Source organism: Camelus bactrianus, chromosome 3 (genome assembly GCF_048773025.1).
Source record: "Camelus bactrianus isolate YW-2024 breed Bactrian camel chromosome 3, ASM4877302v1, whole genome shotgun sequence".
Classification (NCBI taxonomy): Eukaryota; Metazoa; Chordata; class Mammalia; order Artiodactyla; family Camelidae; genus Camelus; species Camelus bactrianus.
In genome coordinates, this window is record NC_133541.1 from 102,781,045 (window position 1) to 102,802,546 (window position 21,502).

Sequence of the window (21,502 nt, forward strand, 5' to 3'; positions counted from 1 at the left end):
CGTGGTTTTCAATTTCATTTCCTGCCTGATTTAACACTGCATATTGCAATTTCATAGAGTTTAACAAACAGCAGCCTGGCAGGCTGACATGGCCACCATGGCACAAGACTCCAGATATAAATTGTAGTGATAAAAATAAAAGTAAATTAGTGCCTGAATGAAATGTACAAGTACCAGGCTTCTGAGAAATTAGTGGGTACAGATAGTTACATTATGAGAGTACTTGGAAAGTGATATATCTTTGACCTTGGTCAAGGGAGAAAATCAAGCTAAAGCAGTACCATTAATTTATTTTTCAGATGCAAGAACTGCCCTGGTAAAAAAAAAAAAAACACCAAATCTGTTTGATACCATGTAACTAAATGAAAAATGAAATCAATTACACTGAATGCAAATAAGTTTTTTTTTTGTATTTAACAGCATCAAAAAAAGAGTGGTAAAGGTTTGTTAAGTGAAAATGCATTGTACTGATGAGATAAAGAAAGGGTGAATAGAGTTTTTTGAAAATGTTCTTTGCTCTAATGCAGTAAGTAAAATAAATGATTTATTCTTTAACTAGGAGCAGTCCAATGATAATCAGTGTGAGGAAATTGTTTATACTTGTATGAGCTAGCATTATTAAATAAGGCTTTTCTATAATTTTGATCTTATAATATTAGTGCCCCAAATCAAAAGTACTACACTATTTATATGGACAGAATTAAAACAAAAAATCATTACAGAGATTATAATGACAGAAACTAATTTTATTGGATATTATTGCAAAATTTGCTTGATTCTTGAGGGCCCTCAATTTATTAACATCTTTCAGAAAAAAATGAAAAAGAAGAGAAACACTATTAGGTGCACCAATTGTAAGAACACATTTCAGTTTCAGAATGTGAAAATGTGTCACAGAATCCAGGAACTATGCTCTGGTACTGTACTAAACGACTTGCAGAGCCATTGCAATCAGCCCTTGCCACAATCCTATGAAGTAGGAATTATCTTCTATTTTATAATTATACTATAAGGATGATGGATTTGCCCCATATCACACAGTTTATAAGTGCAGGGCCTAGGCTGGAACCCAAATCCTACTGCCCCCGAAGGCCCTGCATCACAGAACCTGCGATCATTCATTATTCAGTGGTCATGTCTTCTCTGGTTTCTGGGTCTCTTGGTGTCTTCTCTTCAATTATTCAATTATGACTGAGCTCCAATCTTTCCAAGTCTGTCTGACTTGGAACAAGATTAAAATTCAAGAAGACGAAGATGCATGAATAAACACCAACAGACAGTAGACACTGGAAAGGCCAGCGGATGCTCACAGACTGTTTCAGGTCCTCACAGGCCGACCTGAGCAGCGCAGGGAACCTTTCCATTCTGCAGAAGCCACCATGGAACAACAATGCTACAATTCACGGTCTAATTCCACTTCATCTGAAAAGCGGCAGGCGCTTTTGCTCGAATTATTTTGGAAGGCTTAGACTTTCAAAAGCACTTTCGGGATAACCTAGCCCCTAATTACACAGAAGAAAAAGAGCCCCGGTGAGAGAACTAACTCAGCCAAGGTCACACAGGGAAGCACTGACAGATCTAGCAGCAGTATTCAAACTTTCCAATCAATAATCAGTTACTGAGTATTTCCCACGTGTCAGGCCCTGCATGACAGTTTCATATGCAATCATTTCCCTTAATCTTGATCACAACCCTGTGACATCCATCTCATTCTCATTCCCATTCTACAGAGGAGGAACTTAAGGCTGTGAGAGGGTAGTTACTTCACCCAAGATGACTCAGTGAGACGTGAGCAGCAGGATTCACTAGACTTGTCTGACCCCGGAGCCCACAGTCTCCTCCAGTTTACAGCGTGATGGATCGCACAGCTCTCTGCGGGTCCTGCCCACAGGATGCTGCAGGGCACTGAGCACACGGAGGCCCGGAGAGGCCCACCGGTTGCTGTGCTGTTACTGATAGCTACCTCATCACGCTCTCATTCATTAGCCAACTAAATTATCCTACAGAAAATAAATAAATCAAAAATTAAGATATTAATATCTCTTAGCTAATGTGCCCTTTAAAAAATGTTAGCTAGCCAGCTATCTATTTATCTATTCAAAGATGATAGAAATGTTGTTCCCTTTTACTACTAGCCAATTAATAACCCCTCTTAGCCAGTGAGCATGCTGCTGTGCAATTTGCCCCTCCTGTGCCCCCCCCCCCAATTCTGTTCCAGCCAATTTCATTAGTTTTGCGGAAAACCTGTATCATAAGTGATTGACTTAGGCTGATTAACTTCTCCATAGGAATGGTCAGTAATTCTCATTGCTGGCCTGGAAGCCCTCAGATAGACCTAAAATTTCCTTCCTAACTGGCAATACTCTCCACTCCTGTGGAGATTCTCTATGTGATTTTGAAGCCACATCGTTTCCACCAGGACACCTGCTCTAACACCTTCCTTTGGGGACTGCTGTTGTGATGGAGCATCTGAAAGGGACTCCACGGAAGGGTGTGGTGTGTTACAGCCTAGTGCAGGGGGCAGCAAACTACGGCCCCCAGGCCAAGTCCTGCCCATCACTTGTGAATAAACTTTTACTGGTACAAAATGGGACCACACCCATTGGTTTACATATTACCTACGGCTGAGTTGACTGGTTGTGACAGAGGCTGTATGCCGCACAAAGATGAAAACACTGACTGACCCTTCATAGAGCCCTGGCCTAGTGGGTCAGTAGTCACTTTTAGGATTGCACGATCAAGTGAGCAGAAATGGGTGTGTTCTTCGCTACCTCAAATATCCTTGCAGGGATTGAGTGGCTAGTGTATGTAAAGCCTGAAATACTAGAGAAATAAAGAAGCCTGGGACTTGTTCTCCATCCTCAAGCTAATATTCAACAGTGGATCCCTTTGCTAAAGGGATGGAAGATTTCCTTTATCCTCCCCCCTTATTCTTTGCCCTGAGAAAAGCATCCAGCCAGTCTCAGTAGCTATAATTCATGACCTTCAAACAGCACAATGCAGCGTCATACACAGAGTGCCTGCACATAATTGTTTTGAACCCAAAGAGCAGGAGCTTTGTTTTCTTTCCATACTTGGAGTGGGAGGGAGAGAATAAAGGGAGTCAAATGCTGGAAATGAGCTGAAGTTTCCTTAAGTATGAAACAAAGTGAAATAGTTATCCCACCACGGACCAACAAGTGGATAAAGATACGGCACAATGTTGACCCCTAAGATCCATTACCACGACCACGAGTCATGGCCATATGAACAATTTATACAAAAATTCCTTTCCCCAGTAGTCAAATTTCTCAAATTTATGTCTCACTCATCATCCTCTTCTATCGTCTGGAACGAAATCAAATATTCAGGTCTTACCATGTTTGGGATACCTCAGGTCTTAATTTATCATCTCTCTCTCTAAAAGGCCTTCAGGGAGAAGGTAATATTTTAATGGATTATATACTGCATCTTCCACAAGCATCCTACTGCCTCGTGTTAGAAGTAAAGATGCATCCATAATGAAAAAGAATATGAAAAGGAACATATATATGTATATGTGTGACTGAAACATTATGCTGTACACCAGAAATTGGCACACCATTATAAAATGACTATACTACAATTTTTTAAAAAAAAAGAGAAAAGAAAAAACAAGAAGTAAAGATGGTTTCCTCTCTACAAGTAAGCCTTACTCATTAATGTTTAGATTATTTAACAGCCTCATGCATGATGCAGTTCACAACAATATAATCATCAAAAATTTATAGTGCTATCACCTAAAACTAGAGGAAGAAAAACTGTATCAAAAGAGGCTTGAAAATACACTTCTAACTATTGAGGTGAACATACTGCCGTCTTTAAAAATGCAGAGCATGTTACAGATAAATGGATATGATTTATTGTAACTGCTTCCCAGTCTGGCCACTTCCACACGTTACTGTGATTAATTCTAGTAAAGGAGGATAGTTCTGGAACATGCTTTCTTCCTTAAATGGAGATATTTAAATGTTTGGAAAGCATGAACTTTCTTAAAGATAGCTTTGCTTATCACCTAGACTTGAAATTAAAAGCAGGTTTATGTAACAGATTTAAGTGCAGATTGCATATTTTATATAATTAATACTTACATATCTTAAGTATTTATCTTTAGTTATTAGGCCATCACTATAGTGTAATTAATTTTAAAGTATTAATAGGCAACATTACCCACATTTTTGTAGGCGCAGTTGGTTGCCTACATGATATTTCTTCCCATCTCTCAACTTCTTCCTTCCTACTGCGCCCCTGATCTTGTCTGGATATCCACCCTCTTTAACGGGGCCACTTGCTTCAAGGGAGGATGGGCTGACAAGCCAAGCCAATCCCATGATTGACTGGTATCAGCATGCAAGGCCAGCCAATGAGCCAAGAGCAGAAGTCAGTTAGGGACTTTCTGGGCAACGGTCTTCCTTATTCGGAAACGTTGCAAGGACAAGTTCATTACTGGACATTTTCAATATCTACATGGGGCAGCTGAAACCGTGGCAGCTGTACTGAGACCACAGGCAAGGAGTTAGCTGAAGACAAAGCAGACAGGCTGAGGATGGTACAGGAGGAGGAAGGGCTCTTGGTGGTATCATGGGTCACAGGACTAACGCACCCTGGAGTTAAGCTACCTTGAGAACACTTGTTAGAGGAAGTGGTATGTCTTCCTTAGCAGTCAAGCCAATTTAGGTTTTCTGCAACCTGCAGCCTAGAGCAGCCTGAGCGATACGCACCTGACAGTCAGGCTACTATTTAGCTATTTTGCGGATACCCCCGAATAATAACATCAACCCAAAAGCAGAAGGTAGGCACGCCTTCTAGTACGCCGTCATCAACCATCTAGTGAGTATCTATTAACTTCCATTTTCTTTACATCTTAGAACTTACTGTGCTCCAAGCGCCATGCTCTTGAAGTTGACTGTCCAAGGAAGAGATACTCCCCCACTGTAACAAGTTCTGTCTCTAATAATTAAAAAACATTTGAGGAAAGCATAGCAAGAGCAGCAAGCCTTTACACAAGTGCTCAAGCTGGATAAAGAAAGAAACTAGAAAATGTTGACAATTATTTACCAGATAAAGAAGGAAAGGTCAGAGAAATTTACTATTTTATTAAAATCCTTACAAAACATTAATGATGGAATGAGACACTCTGTACTGTGGGGGTCTATTTTTAATCATTAGGCACCTGAAAATATGAAAATTTGTTACTTGAACTAGTATCTATTTTTTCTAACTTTAAAAATGAGTGTGTGTATATATATTATTATGCACTTAGGTATGCATGTACACTCTTAGACATATATAGAGAAACATTAAACAGACACATGCAGACTCTTGCATGTAAGCACATGCAGAAAGGTCTGGAAGGCTATACAAAATAGGACTTCTCTGATTGGTAAAGCAGTGGAGGTAGGTCGAGGAAGAAAGAGAGGATGGAGCCAGAGGAGATAGAGATCGAGTGATGTGATTGTACACTTTATATGAAAAGCATGGATTTCTTTTGTTTTACATGCATATAAAATGCTTATTAAGTACAAGAGCCTTAAAAATGTTCACACTGTTTGGCTTAATCATTTCTCCTTTATGAACTCATCCTATGAAAGTAATCTTAAATATGGAAAGATTTATATACCAAGATATCTTCTACAGAATTATTTATAATAGAAAAAATGTAAAACATCTTTATAGTCATAGCAGATTCTTGTTATGGAATATTTAGCTATTAAAATGGTTGTTATGAAGAATTATTTGACATGCAAAAATACTGAGGCGAAATAAGGAAAAAGTTCAGGATGTATCTGTTTACATATAGCTTTATTTTTACCATGTAAGAAGGCTAAAAGTTTTGAAAATATATGCCAAAGTATATTAATATTTGTAGGTTCAGAGCACTTGGATTTTTTCTTCCTTATTTATAATTTTCTGCATTTTATAGTTTTAAAATTTAAAAAGATATTGTAAAATTCTTAGAAATATAAGAACATATATTTGAGTTAAACACTGCTAAACTTAAACTAATTAAAAACTACATATGTTAAAATTTGGCTTTTCAAAATTAATGTAGAGCATTTTAAAATATAGATGAAACACACTTCAAAAATTGATTGCATATTACAGCACAATGACAATTTCAAACTTTTTAAAATACTGAAATATGTCCTCCCTGGATAGAACACAATAAAATTAGAAATTAATAGCAAAACATGGCAAAATAATAATACTCACTTGAAAATTAAAACTGTCTTCAAAACAAGTCTTAAAGAGGTAATCTAAAAGAAAATTACAAGCTCTTTGGAAATGATTTAAAATAAGAACCCTATATGTCAAAACTTGAGGGCTATGGTCCAAGTGGTATTCAGTGGAAAATTTATAGCTTCTCATGCATTTACTAGAAAATGAAGAAGAATGAAAATAAATCAGCTAGAATTTAGTGCAATGAAGTAGCAAAAGAACACAACAAACTCAAAGAAAAATTAGTTACAAAGGTAGAAATACGTTTTTAAAGCAGGGAATTTACAACATCTGAAGAATTGTTCAATAAAATTAAAGCTTATTTGACACCAAAATTTTGGCAAATCTGATGATGGAAAAAATTAAAAACACAAATAAATGAGAAATTTATTGGAATGAGATAAGGGACACTGGAAATGAGATAAGGGACATAACTTCTGATAGAGAGATTTTTTAAAATGTATCATGGTTTATAAAACTTTTTAAAACATATTTAAAAACTGGAATGAAATGAATATTTTCCAGGAAAAGAAAATGACCCAAACTGGCCACAAATGACACGAAAATCCTAAATAATAATCAAAGAAGAAACTAAAGACATACTCTGATAACTTACTTTTAAAACAAAATCACCAGACCTCAAATGGTTTAACAAGGGATTTCTTTCATAACAGATAATTTCCCTTCCTTAAAGAAATTGTTCTGGAGCTTACAAAAACATGGAAGACTTTCTAGGTCATTTTACAGAACTGGCATAGGCGTGAAACCAAAATTTACTTATGATCGCACATACACAAAAACACTCTATGCCATTTTCACTTATGAATACAGATTTTTAACAAAGCCAAATAAATGTTAGCAACTCAAATTGAGAACTGTATTAAAAGAGGAAGATGTTATCACCATCATGTCAAGTTTATACCAAGGTAAACCATCCCAAGTCTGATTCAACCCAGGAAGTCTAAATATGTAAATGTAATAAAATATAAAAATGTAAATGCAAAAAAGTAAACATTTGCTGTACCATACCTACCAGAAACCTATAAGCACAAACATCTTTTTTAGTAGTCAGGTGGTAAATTATTTTCTTTAAAGCAAACGAGCTATAAAGACACTTATTGCCATCACTGCCGTTCTCCATTAGACTGGAGTCAGTAGCCAATGTAATAAGACACTTATTTGTAAAAGAAAAGGCAACCCTATCATTATCTCCAGGTATCGCGATCATTTACCTAGAAATGATCAACTGACTGAGTCCCCTTTATAGATTCAGATAGGAAGGTCTCCATCTCACCACAACAGAATCTATAAACTTCTCCGTAGAGGTACTGGTGTTTTATTTTCTCTCAAGTTCTGATACCAGTGCCTCTCCTCCTACCAAAGCTCTCTCCTCCACTCAAACTCTGCGTCTCATCCCTTCTCTTCTCTCGTGCATTTTTTTGTCCTTCTCTCTCTCTCCTGCATCTTTGATTTCTTCCTCTCTTCTGGATTATTTCATTTCAGCAGATAAAGAAGCCCTGGTATCTAAAATCTTTTGAACAAGCAAATCATTCTTTGTCCCCTGTGTCCTTTATACTGCAATTTCATGTAGTCACTCCCTTTGCAGCAAAACTTCTTTCAGGAGTTAACTGTCTACTCCAACTGTCTCCGTTCCTCATCTTCAATTAGTATTCAAATCACATCACCCTGGCTTTCATCCCAACCGGACTTTCAGACCCCTGGCTTTCAAGGAAGTTGTTCTTCAGGTCATCAACTATGCTTCCTTGATCCCAATCTCTCAACAGCGCTTGATGGAATTCTTAGAGCTCCCTCCTTGAAACCCCATCCTCTCTTGGCCTCTGTGACATCACTCTTTCCTGCAATTCCTCCTTCCTCACTTTCTCGGGCTCCTTGGCTACCTTTTCCTCTCATAGTTTTCTATGATTTGCTCTCTCTTCCTCCTATAACTGACATCTAAATGCTACATTGACTGAGTTTGGTAGTGTGTTCTTCTTTCTTCTGTAATTATATTCGCTCCCTACATTATCTCATCTGGTCCTATGTCTTTAAATTCTATCTTCATACTTCAAAACTCCAAGTTTATGTCTCTGGGACAAACTGTTCCCCTGAGCTCCAGACTTGTCTACCCCACTATCTTTATGACATATTAATTTGGATGTCAACCATATATTTCAAAATAAACATTTCCCAAACAGAACCCTTGATCCTCCCTCTCCCTTGACAAAACACTATTCCCCAGTGTTTGTTATCTCAGAAAATAGTACCACAATCCACCCAGCTACTCAAGCCAAAAGCCTAATAATCCTCTTCACTAAATGCATCAGTGAATCTGATTCATCCTACTTCATAGTGTATCTTGAACGCAACCATTTCTCCCCCTCCACTGCTGCCAACTTACTCAAGCCACCAGCACCTCTCAGTTCCTACAATACAACCTCCTCCTACTTCTCCTCTTGTTACTGGAAGCTTTTCCTCCACACAGTCTGAGCAATTGTTTTAAAACACAGATCAGATTGTATCACTATTCTGACCTTTTAATAGCTCCAAACTGCACTTGGAATAACATTTGAGCTCTTTGCCGCAGCCTAAAAAACCAATTATCTTGGTTTCTATCTACCTGTGGGAACTTCCACCCTGTCCACTCTTACTCCAGCCACTTGGATTTACTTCCTGTTCTTTGGACTGCCAAGCTCTTGCCAACTTCAGGAATTCTGCATTTGCTGTTTACTCTGCCTGGAAAGCTCTTGACATGGCTGAGTCGCTGGTCTCCAAAACCATCTCGAGGAAGCGATCCTTGGTGATACTTCTTAACCCTGCTCTCTCTCTGCTATATCATTCCCTTTTACTTCCTTCGTAGCACTACAGTTCTTGTGCTTATGTGTTTATTTCCTTGTTTATAACTCATCTTCCTCCGCTAGAATGGAAAGTCTCTCTGGGCTCAGACTGGTCATATCTCTGACATCTGACACATAATAGGTGCTTAATAATTATTTTTTAATAAAACTTCAGGTGTTAACTGGCCAATTATTAGAATAAAGGAGTTCAGAAAGGTGACAAGATACCATAGCAATAGGTAAACTTTAGTTGTATTCCTTTTCCCAATAGCAATTAGAAAACATAATAGATTTTTAAACTGTCATTCACAATGGCAACAAAACCTTATTAAGCTCCAATCAGTAAACCTAACAAGAAATATATAAGAATCTATTTCAAGAAAACTATAAGACCTAACTGACATACATAAGAGGAAATCTAAGTAAGGAGACTAACATATTGTATTCCTGGATGGGATTAAAGAAATTAAGTTCTCAAAATAAATTTACAAATTCATTCAGTCTCAATAATAATCTTAAAAGGATAAAAAGTAAAACCTAGTGAGTTGTTTCTAAAATTTATCTGGAGAAGAAAGTAAGAATGTCTAAGAAAACTTTTTTAAAGCAAAGATTATTGAGGGAAGACTCACTTTTCCTGACATTTTTAAAAACTAGAATTCACTTAAAAATTAAAAGTGTTAAATTAGTATAGAAATAGCATGGGAATAGACAGAATCAATAGACCAGAATAGAAATCCATGTATATAAGAGAATTGAGATGAAAATAAATGTAATATTTCAAATCATGGGTAAGGAAATTCTGTTTAATAAATGGTGCTGGGAAAATAAGCTATTGATTTTTTAATAAAATAAAATTAAATCTCTACCAAGCATTATCCATAAATACAAATTATTTATGGATTTAAGAGCTAAGCATAAAATAAAAACTAGGGAAATAGAAGTAAAATATATAGTGATATTCTTAAAATTTAGAGGTTAGAAAGAGATAAAAGCCTAGAAACTATTGAATGGCCTGATAATTTAAGTTCTCTTAATGAAAAATAAATCACAAGAAAAGTTTAAAAAGTGAAAAACCTGAAGAAATTATTTGCAAGATATATAATACACAAAGTATTAATATTCAGAATACATAAAGAGTATCTATAAATCAGTAAAAGACAACACAGTAGAAAAACAGACAAAAATTATAACAGACAAGTCACAGAAGAACTACATCAAGCCAGTAAAAACATCAATAGATGCTGAATCTCACAAGAAATTATGGAATTACAAATTTAAAACACTGATTTTTCTTTTTTTTTTTTTTAAACCCATCACCATCCTGGCAAGAGACTTAAAAAAGGGGCTTGTGTAACTCAACAGCAATGATATAAATAGTACAAAATGGGCAGAGGAACTAAATAGATATTTTTCCAAAGAAGACATACAAAGGTCCAACAGGTACATGAAAAGGTGTTTAACATTACTAATCACCAGGGAAATGCAAATCAAAACCACAATGCGCTGTCACCTCACACCTGTTAGAAACACCATCCCGCAGAAGACAAGAGATAACAAGTGCTGGTGACGATGTGGAGAAAAGGCAACCCTCCTGCACTGGCTGGTGGGAATGTAAATTGGTACAGCTGTTATGCAAAAAAGTACAGAGGTGCCTCAAAAAATTAAAACCAGAACTACCATGTGATCCAGTGATCCCACTTCTGGTAGTTCTAGCTATAATTTATTGAGGAACTTCCTACTGTTTTCCACAGCCAACGTAATTGCACATTCGCACTGAAAGAGGAATTTCAGCTCTTCTCAGTCCCACCTGGGTGATGGGGGTCAGGTTAACCTCTGCTTATTCATATGTAGAAGGGGAAGAATAATCTGTCCCTTACATTTCTTTTTGAGAATAAAATTAAAATAAAAGAAAGTAAGATAAAATAATTGCAAGCTTACTATGTAGCTTTGGCACATAGCGTGTTCTCAATAAATGGACAAATTATCGTGGATAATGATAGTCATGGTGTTGATGACGGTAGTGGTAACAATAATACCCACACCTCACACTTCTTTGGCCAAGGACTCTGCTAAGTCCTCTCCACATAGCATCTCTTTTTATCCTTGTAATCACCTGAGGTGGCATGTACTACAGTATAGAACATCTTTAGTTTATCAGTGAGGAGATCGAGTTCAATGACAACTGAGGTCATTATCAGCAATTGATAGACTCCAGGAGTAGAGCTGAAATTCGACTCCCAAGCGCCCACTCTTAAACATATTACTGGTTCTCCTTCCTTTGAGCCAGGAGCCAGAGCCTCACTTAAGTACCCAGAGATGCAAACGACCCAGAAACATTCTGAATATTGTCTCTTGAGGTGTGCTTCATGGATTGCTTGCACCAGATTTACCTTCAGAACTAGAACTTGAGAATGCAGCCCTGAATCGCTGTTCTTTCTTTAAAAAAACGTAATCCCCGGATGACTCTGATGTACTTTGACTTTTGAGAACCACAGATTAATCAGTCAAATTATATGGCAGGAATAGGGAATGTATGTGCCTTGGCCACATCTCATCCTCACATGCTTTTTCTTGCTATCAGCCTAACTATCCAATTTCAGGTGTTTTTATTTATTTGTTTGTTTATTTTTTCTTTCTTTCTCTTCCACTGCCAAGCATCAACCATAACTTTCTACCATCCTTCGCACCTATCCAGGACCCACTCCTCTGACGACCTGGGGTTCCTCTTGTCCCTGACCTCTCTATTCCACTGGAAGTTCAGTCAGACTGAATTTCGTTTTTCCTTAGTCTAGGTCATTAAAGAAACCGCAGAGGGGCCAGGTCCTCTGGATGAGTTATATAACCCTGTAGGCACATCGGTTCTGAGAAGTATGCAGGCCGGCCCTGGGCCAAAGAAGAGGGCTGCGCGTCTCTGCCTCTGCCTCGCAGGATCCCTCTCTCCCTCCTTCCTCCATCCCCTCCTCTTCCTCCTCCTGCTTCTTCACTCAGTGAAAAGATGGCGAGTACATGTCTTACCTGCTTCCCTTCTCTGGCCATATCCTGGCATCTCAGAGTTTCTAGGCCAGTATACATTCATTGCTAAAAGTTTTCTCATCCCGCTAGCTCAGGGGAAAGCAGAACCCTGAAAGTCCACCTCACAGCCTACACACATGGAGCTCAAACGCTTCCTCTGCGGGAGACATGTATGTTCTTCTGCATGCTTTACTCTAGCTGGAGCAGTTCAGGATGGTGTGTATGTTTGGAAGTGCCAATGAAACAGACCATCTAGAATTTACAGCAGTGTCCCTCTTCCGTAGCTGAACTGGCCTGTCAGGGGCAACAGCAAGATTATTTTCGCAGCTGCCCCTGTCCCCGGAGAATTAGAACTAGAAGGAGAAGCTAAACCTCTCTGCAATGCACTCAGCTTAGACACAAAGGGAAACAGGACAGAGCCCGCCCAGCGCCACTCTCTCAGGCTCGGTCACGCTCTGGTCCCAGCTTAGAGCTGTACTTGAGGGTTGTTGATTTCACTTACATTCTTCCTTTCCAAACATGCATAAAGCAGGGTCAGCAGGCAATGGGAGTCCTTCCCCCTTTCCCCTCCAAAGTTTCCTGTCTGTGGGCGCCCCACAGATGTTTTCTGTTTGCAGCAGCAATGCACCAATAACTTACTTCTAACAAAAAAGCCAACAGCTTGCCTGATGGCAGTGCAGCTCGGATGGAAACTCCCCGACTAGTCAAGGAGGGAATGCGGATATTGTAAACATTTATTCATCAGGCAGTAGGCCTCTTTAATCCCCTGCCCTGCCAAACCTTCATGCTGGCCTCTGACCAACCAGCCAGGACTTCAAAAGGAGCGTGCTGGGGGAATCCTGGGGACATTGGAGGGTGCAGACTCTCACCCTTGGCTGGACAGGCTGGCTGCCACAGTGGTGTGGAGAAGCTTGAGTTCATGCTTAAGGGGTTTGGAGTGAGCCCCTGGACCCCAAACCAGGCTGAAGTCCTCTTCCAGGGCAGATAGAAAGAAGGCACAACCTCCATGGGGGAGGCAGCTGGAGGGTAGGGCTGTCAGATTTAGCAAATAAAAATACAGAACACTCAGTTAAATCTGAATTACAAATCAATGATTTTTTTTTTTTAGTATGTGTCCCTTGCAACATTTGAGACATACTAAAATGTTATTCGTGGTTTATCAGAAATTCATTTCACTGAGTGTCCTGTATTGTATCTGACCCACTGTCTTGGGGGGTCTTTGATGTATCGTGGGCCTCTTCTGGCTCATGTCTTTCAGGGATCAGTGTTCCTCCTTGCAGCCTGACCTGTAATGATATATCCCTTCTCTCTCTCCCTTTCCTCCCGGGGGTATGCAGGTGCATAGATGCAGTGAACGCTTTCATGTCACTTTCTGGCAGTGAACCCTCAGCGTGAAGCCAGATTCTCCCAGTGGGCAGGTGCCTCTGTGGGAAAGGAAGAGGTAATTCTGAAGTTATGTTAACTCCTTCGAGCCCCCAGGATTCCATTCAGGAAGAGATATCCTGAAGACAGGAACGCAAAGCAGCCAAGCTTCATCCAAGGGCCTCATTTCAGCAACGTGGACGTCTCTCAGGACAAACTCTCCACTTAGCTCATCACTGAGCAACTGGGAATGGCTGTTTTGTTTTATGCACAAAGCAGATCAGCACTGATGGCCAAACCCGCCATTGGTGTTGCCGGATTGCCAGAAACAACACACAACACTTGTGTGCCTGACGGTGGTCTCACACGTTGGCCTGGGAATGGGGCTGAAAATACCCTGTTCTCCAGGCTCAGGCCTCTCATTTTAGGATGATTGTAAGTCATGTTGCACAGAATCCTCCATGAAGGCTGAGCAGCCTGGATCCTGAGCTCTTCCAGTCCCATGCCAGCCAGAGTGGTTTCATTCTTAACAGTTTAATAGTTAGGATTTTCCCTAATTCTGTGTTTGAGAGGAAGGTGCTGTTAGCAAAAAGCAAGTCTGAAAATAACTGATCTAGGATAAACTCTAATTCCTTGGGTAATGCCTCTGCTTGAAAAGAGTATTCACATTTCATCAATGCTTTTCCGAAAGGCTTCACATGGCACTCCAGGCATGCCATGCATTGGCACCATGGCCCTCGGTTCCCAGCATCCCTGTGCCTCCTTCCATTTATAACAGATAGTTCCCTAAATAGCCCACACTCCTTCGCTCCTCTGCTTCTCTGTTTTGAAAATCTCTTCTCATCTTCCCCAACCTGATTCAAGTTGGTCCCCCATGGAGAAGTCCCCAGCTTCCTCCTCCTTCTTCCAGAGTTGGAAATAGCTCCCCATCGTCTGCCCTTGCAGACAGGTTTGTTTGCATCCATGCTTTGAACACATGCTTCATTCATTATTTGTCGAGGCAGCTCTCACCCTCGATTTTAGCTCTTGGAGACTAGGAAACTGGTCAGGGCCCCTCCCCAAAGCCAAGGCAGGACCGCACGTGCAGCAGTCCTTGAGGGACCGTCTCCTTGCCTGGACTGCTCCTTTTCCCATCGTCTGCGCCAAAGTCCTCCTCACCTTCAGGACCAGGATGGAAAATGGCTTCCTCCACGATGCCTTCCCCGACTCTGTGTCCTCACCAAACACGCTGTAAGTGCTTTTACTATATTATTACGTTCCACTTATAATCATTTATTTAGATGCACATCTTGCTCCCACAAAGACAGATCTTGAGGGCAAAAACTGTCCTATTCATCTTTGTAAGAGAGCTCAGTGTCTCGTATTGAATTGGTACACAAACAATGCATATTGAATGAATGAGTGACAACTGAATCCAAGATCAAACGGACAAAGTTCGATCTACTGCTGTTCCTTATACATTAACAGTACAGTTAGGGAAGCTGTATCGTAGAGGAGATTAAGAACATGGGCTCTGGACTCTGATTGAGTTTGATTCCCAACTTCTCCACTTACTAGGTAGGTAACTTACCAGAAGTGAATTCACCGTTTTGTTCTCCACTTTTCTCCTGTGTAAAATGAGTGCAATTATTCCATTCTCTTCATAGAATGGTTATACGAGGCTCAAATTAAACAAAGTCAAGTCATTCTGACACTGTTAACTATCAGGGCAATGATGGTGATTACTATAATTAATCCAATTAAGATGCATTACTCTTCCATCATCGGCATGATATTTTAGCAACATGCATCCATTTCCAGTGCTTCTACAACGTACACAGTTAGCATAGTACTGCTTGCTGTTAAGTGTGTCAGGGTAAGAGCCCAGCTCCCCACTGAAACACGAACAAGTGCCCTTACACAAAGGCCAGCCCGATCCACAAACACAAGCGAGCTGAAAACATCTTTCCTCCCTGACTCCATCACAACCCATCGCTGTGGACAGTACCGACTGTCCCCCGGAGGCAGCCCTCCATGCCCTGAGTGGCTCCGGCCCTGTGGCAGATACTTCCCGCCTGATGCATCACGTCTGGCTGGGGGGGTTCTTACAGACTCGCACCTCACCTCCCACGCCTCACACAGAGCCAGAGTTGTGAAGGCCCTGCCTCAGTAACCAGACCTGGAATCAGCGACGGCTAGGGCTGCTGTAGCTCAGACCCATCTCTGTCCACTGGGGTGCCGTTTTGCCTTTTTATAGCGATAACTTTGTCTGATGGCTGAAGTGCCTTAGCTCTGTTGGTTCTTATACAGCGGGCCTCCTGTATTCACAGGTTCCACACTCACAGAGTCATCCAACCAAGCAGATGGAAAATATTGGGGAAAAAATTACAGACGTGCAAAAACCAAAACTTGAATTTGCCGTATGCCAGCCACTATTTACATAGCATTTACATGGTCTTAGGTGTAGTCTAGAGATGATTTAAGTCTACAAAAGGCTGTGTATAGATAATATGCAAATACTATGCCATCTTACATAAGGGACTTGAGCGTCAATGGATATTTGGTATCCAAGGGAGTCCTGGAACCAATCCCCCACTGATACCAAGGGACGACGGTAATCACTTGAGCTTCTGTAGCTCTTGGACCCTTTAGGCATAAAGTTCTGCTCCTTAATAGCTTGGTTCCTGGCCAGTACTTGTGTCTATGAGGCATGGAAATGGGCCTGTGGAAGGAAATTCATCGCTCTGGCTGCCAACCGTTTTCTCTCCAAGGCACATTCAAGGGCTTGTGAGTGTGCGGTTTGGGCTGGGGTGGATGGAGGCAAGAGAAGACAGGAGAAACCACAGCCTTCCTGGCAAGTCCTGTTCATTTTTCCTTAAGTTTTTTTTTTTTTAAATCTCTATTAGGGATCATTTGTGTTTTAAAGTCATCCGCCTTCAAATCCTTTCCTTCCAAGTAGGTTTTTGGTTGCCAGTAGAAGGTGGACAGTAATGGGCAGAGAGAGATTGACAGAGGAGCATCTGATAATGTAAAAATACATCACTTTTCAAATCAGCCAGAGTTAAATTTGAGGAAGACCCAGACTTGAGGTTGAGCTGGGTTAAAAGACACAAGTCGAGATAATTGTAGACCTACTTCCTCCAAGTTCTTAATAAGGGCTACAGCAAAAGACTAAGCAAATACATCAATAAAACAGGTGGAAGTCCTCATGACTTGGGGACCGGCCACCCATTGTTTGAATCATTGTTGTGAAGGGAATGTAAAGACAGGTTATTACACCCTGCACCAAATATCCACTGGACTACAGGCTCCATGAGGAAAATGGGGACTTCACTAGTCTTTTTCATCTCATATTCTCAAGGCCTAACACAGCACCTGGCACTTAATAGATGCTCATTAAAAATTTATGGAATGGAAGAATGATATTCTTCTTTAAATGACTGGGTATAAAAGGAATTTAAAAATAAAATGTAAAGTTCTGTTTTTAATTGTTCCTTGGGTAGAAATGTCAGAAAGTCTACTTTTTCCTTCAATTGTCAAGTTAATGTGCTCCCAGACTTCGCAATGCCTGGAGGTAAATTTGTTCATTCATTTATGTATTCAACAAATTACGTCCAGCTAACAAGGGGGCCACAAAAGATGAAACAGACAACGCACTCAGGGACCTGACAATCTGGTGAATCATTGCAACCTGTACACAATCCGGGAGCTTTCAGAAAGCATTTGGTAAAGGTAACAAGTAGTTTTATTTAGGAACATGTAACAGAACCTCTTAGACCTGAACTTCATTCTCTCCAAAAGAAGAAAAAGCAAAATTTCTTCACAGCATTTATAACCCAACAGAGAACCTTGGTTCTCAAAAATAAACCAGAAGCTCACGTGCTAGAAAACAACTCAATTTCCTTTTCTACCTGCAGTCCTCCTGCCCTCCCCCACACCACCACCACCAAATGGCAAAACTTCCCAGGGCCTTCTCTTCTTTAAATCTAGCATATTTCTAACTACTGTTTATCATAGGCAGAGGTAGCAAATTCCAACTCAGTGTGTCTGAGAAATAAATAACAAATTTTCCAAATGATTGACCAGTGATAGACACGGATAGCCTTTCTTATGAGAAGTGTTACAAGTCCTACCTGGATGCTGCTGGGTAGACCTAGGACCCATACTGCTTCCCCTGCCCCTTCTCCATCATAAGCCTCGGGAGTCCAGTGAGGAGGCAGGACTTCCTGTCCGCCCGTAGATAGATGCTGGTTAGCTCCAAAAACAGCTGCCTCCAAAAAAAAAAAAAAAAAAAAAAAGTGAGAACCAACTGGATCTCTGACAAGAATGTCAGAAAAGCAGAAGCCTGACCACGCACTGGCTCACTGGAGATGGCACTGTGTGGTCTCTGTCATTTCTGAGTGCCCCAAACCAATGGTTTTGACTTCGTCGGCCATTCAGTACCATGTCTGTCTCCCTTTCCCCTTTCTTTTCGGCAATACAAAAGATGAACGCAAAGTGAGAGGGGAGTTTTCTAAGTTACCTCTGAGGCCACCAGATAAAGCTCCAGATGACCATTTCCCTCAGAATATACCTGCATGTATTTTGCTGTCATTTAATGAAATTTTATAGAAATGCATTAAAACAAAGCTATTTAGAGAAATTTAGAAGTCTAGTTCTATAGCAACTCTGGTTGCTCTAACAGTACCACAATATCAAAGATTGGGCTAGTAGTTCTAAGCAGTGCCCTTTAAAGGGTATTTTGGAAATTTCTAGGGATGTCTCGGTTACACAATGTTGGAGGTCACTTTTTTCATTCGGGGAAGCTAAGGGTTCCAGACATCCTGCTGAGTTTGACAATTCAGCATAAGGGAGAACTGTCATGAAATTTGCAAGATTTTTCATCTTCTAAAAGGACCATCTTGTAGCTGAGAAACTTATTTATAGTTACCTTAATATAGAATCTTTGTTTTTACATAAATCTAAATTTTTTTTTATTTTTTGGTACAGTTTTAATATGAAGCAATTTTCTCGCAATGCAAATTGAGGGAAGGGCTTTTATTTTCTTTTTTACTTTCTCTAGAACATTACCAAGAGCTATTCACCATTTTAGAAAAATCACAGCCTTCAGCAACCGCTTATGGTATTTGAGCGACCAACATAACTTCCCTGTCACATAAGTAATGACTCAACATACAGAGGCAAGCATACGACCGCTTTCTGCTGTCTTCACGTGAAGATTGGACCAAGCATTTTGCATATTAAAATACATAGTGTTTCATAGTAAATTACATTTATTTATTTCTTCCTTATATTGTAGTTGACATTTTAATTTGTTGCGATTGTTAATATTATGTGTATAAATAAGTTACACTATCTATGAATCTCAGTTCAGGATAGAAAAGGAACAGAATTACAAAGTACTTACTACAAATACATGTGTTAGATAATATGTTATATTCTTACTCCTTTTAAAAATCTGCTGAAAGTGAAATGTAACACACAAAGCAAACACCTGGAACCCTCACCACCACCACCACCACCACCACCACCACCACCCTCACCCCCGACCCAAGTACCACAGCAAATTCTGCAGTCCTCCTACAGCCGCCAATACGCAAGCAGCACCAAATACTGCCCTCTGTTACATACGCAAAAAGACAGAATTCTTTATCTAAACGAGCATTTCAGTGAATTCCAACATTTGTACTGAATTAAGCTATTAGATTCTATTAGACTGTATCTCTGGTTAATTCTATATACTGTAAGAGAAGGAATTTTTTTTTTCCATATAAAAAGGATTTTACATCTTTTTAATAAAAATTGCATGTGCTGTCATAAAATGCAGCTGGAGTTTATTTGCATAATATCAGGTTTCTCAATGTTTAGCGCAGTAATTAGATACTGCTGTCATGATGAGAGTTTGGAGCTGGGCCGGGCGGGTTTCTGCAATGCTGTTGCCATCTCAAACTTCACCCACTCCTTTGGAAGCTCTCCATATTTCATTTGGTGCCAGCATAAAAAAAAAAAAAAAACTATGGAAAAATATCATCATCATCCAGACTCAGAGAAAAGAGATTTGCATTGATATGTTGAAATAATACAGATATTCATCTGTTTGGGAGAGTTGAGCTGTTTTGCCTGGAGACCCGTTTCTTCTTCCCCCTCCCACCAATTTACTTAGTGATGCTGAGACGACCCCTCAATTTTCTGAGTTTAAAATTAGTACCTTTTGGAGATGATCTTATCATCTTCACGTACAGAAAACTCTAATGACTGGAGAGGTTTAATAGTGAAGTGCTGACCCGTGATGTTCCTCAGGCCAGTTAGACACCAGTACACAGAGGTCATCAAAGCTTTTCTTTTGCTATGAAGGACCAGGTTGTAGGTCTTTTCAGCTTTACAGGCCACAGGAGCTCTGTCTGCAATTATTCAATTTTGCTGCTGTAGTGTAAATGCCACCAAAGCAATTCATCGATGAATAAGCATAACTATATGTAATACATTTTTTTTTCAAAAATAGGTGGCAGGCTGGGTTTGGTCCGTGGGCTGTAGTTTCTGACCATGACAACAGACGATCACCTGATAAATAAGAATATCATTTGTTAATTTATTTGTGTATTCCTTTGAGGAATATTTACCTACTTACCAAGGGTTACTATGTGTATCAGACACTGTTCAAGGTCCTCGAGACAGAGCAGCAAATCCGGCAGGTAAGGGCCCTGGGGTCTGAAACTTATTTTCTTGACAAAAGACAAACTGTCAATAAACAAACAAGTACTTTGGATAATCGGAGGTGCCTTGACTATATTAAAGCTGAATGTGTGGTGGGGACTATCTGGGGCCCGCAGGAAAACGTGCATGGCATTTGGGACATGAGCCCAAGGAGATGACTTGGCAGACAGGCTGTGTGTCTGTGAACTGATGCCTTGTAGAACATTAACTTTAACCCTCGTTACGACACCACAAGTTGTATTATTACACTTTTTTGTTTTTAATAGAAAAGCAAAATTTTTTCAGAGGCTCTGAGAAGAGGCTCACATGCTCACACACTTGATGCCGAAGATGCAGATGTTAGGAAACATTTGTGTTTTGATGGATAGAAATCCTCAATTTCTGTAGAAATTGCCGTCTTGTTGACACACTCCAAATGGTCCCTGGACCAAATTATTTAGATTGTTGTTTTAATTTTCAACTTTACCTGGTAAAAGGGAGCCTGACTTAACCAAAGGTTGGGGTCCTAGAGTCATCCCTGCTGCGAACTTGTCCTGCGAGCATGGACAAGTGACCTGATTCTCTGTGTACTGGTGTCTAACTGGCCTGAGGAATGCCACGGGTCAGCACTTCACTATCAAACCTCTCCAGTCATAAGGGTTTTCTGTACGTGAAGCCTCTTCTCCGTCCCCCTCGGTGAGGACTCTCAGACAACAGGCACCAATGATGAGACAGAGTTCTGTTCAGGCATACCACAGGCTACTCCCATTTTCCAAACCCTAGAACCATTTAGAGAAGGCCAAATTTTAACTAAAAATCTAGCAAGGCCCAAATAAGTTTTAAAAAAATCTATAAAATCCATAGTATTTTAAAACCAAGATAGGACAAGAACACCAATGCCTTTGGAAAATGTCACCAGCTCTAAAATAGCTCATGAGCAAAGAAAAATCCTCTCTCTTGGTAAATGAGGCAGCTGCTGCGACCTGATTACACATTAGCTGGAAACAGCGGGAAACAGCTGTCGCAAGGACACTGGTGACCAACGCATGGGTCGTCAACCTCACACACTGCAGTTGTAGCTGCCTCTCTGGTGTTGCCCACTGTCAGGGTCTATAAGCGTTTTTGGGTTGCCTCCTTGGCTTCCCTGATTCTGACATGGGAGCCTGAGGTCTGCAGCTGATTCTGAGGCTCTCTTTCCACACTCATCCCCATCCTGTTGGCCTTTTCTTAAGTGATCTGTGTGGGCCGGCAGTGGGGACCACTCCAGCACAGAGCACAGCAATCCCAGGTCTTGCCTCACTTCATTTTTAAGTGAAGCTTGCATCCCAGGGACCGGAGATGCGATTAACCAAAGGACTACAGCTGCAACCTGAAAAGCTAGTTTT

General features: G+C 40.3%; 1 long non-coding RNA gene across 1 annotated transcript in view; it reads right to left on the reverse strand.

The window, feature by feature from the left end:
- Positions 1–21,502, reverse strand: part of LOC141575289 (uncharacterized) — a 99,446-nt gene that overhangs the window by 70,128 nt on the left and 7,816 nt on the right. The window contains exon 3 of the long non-coding RNA XR_012502776.1: positions 17,558–17,691. This is a non-coding gene — a long non-coding RNA (uncharacterized LOC141575289). The remainder of the gene's footprint in view (positions 1–17,557; positions 17,692–21,502) is intronic.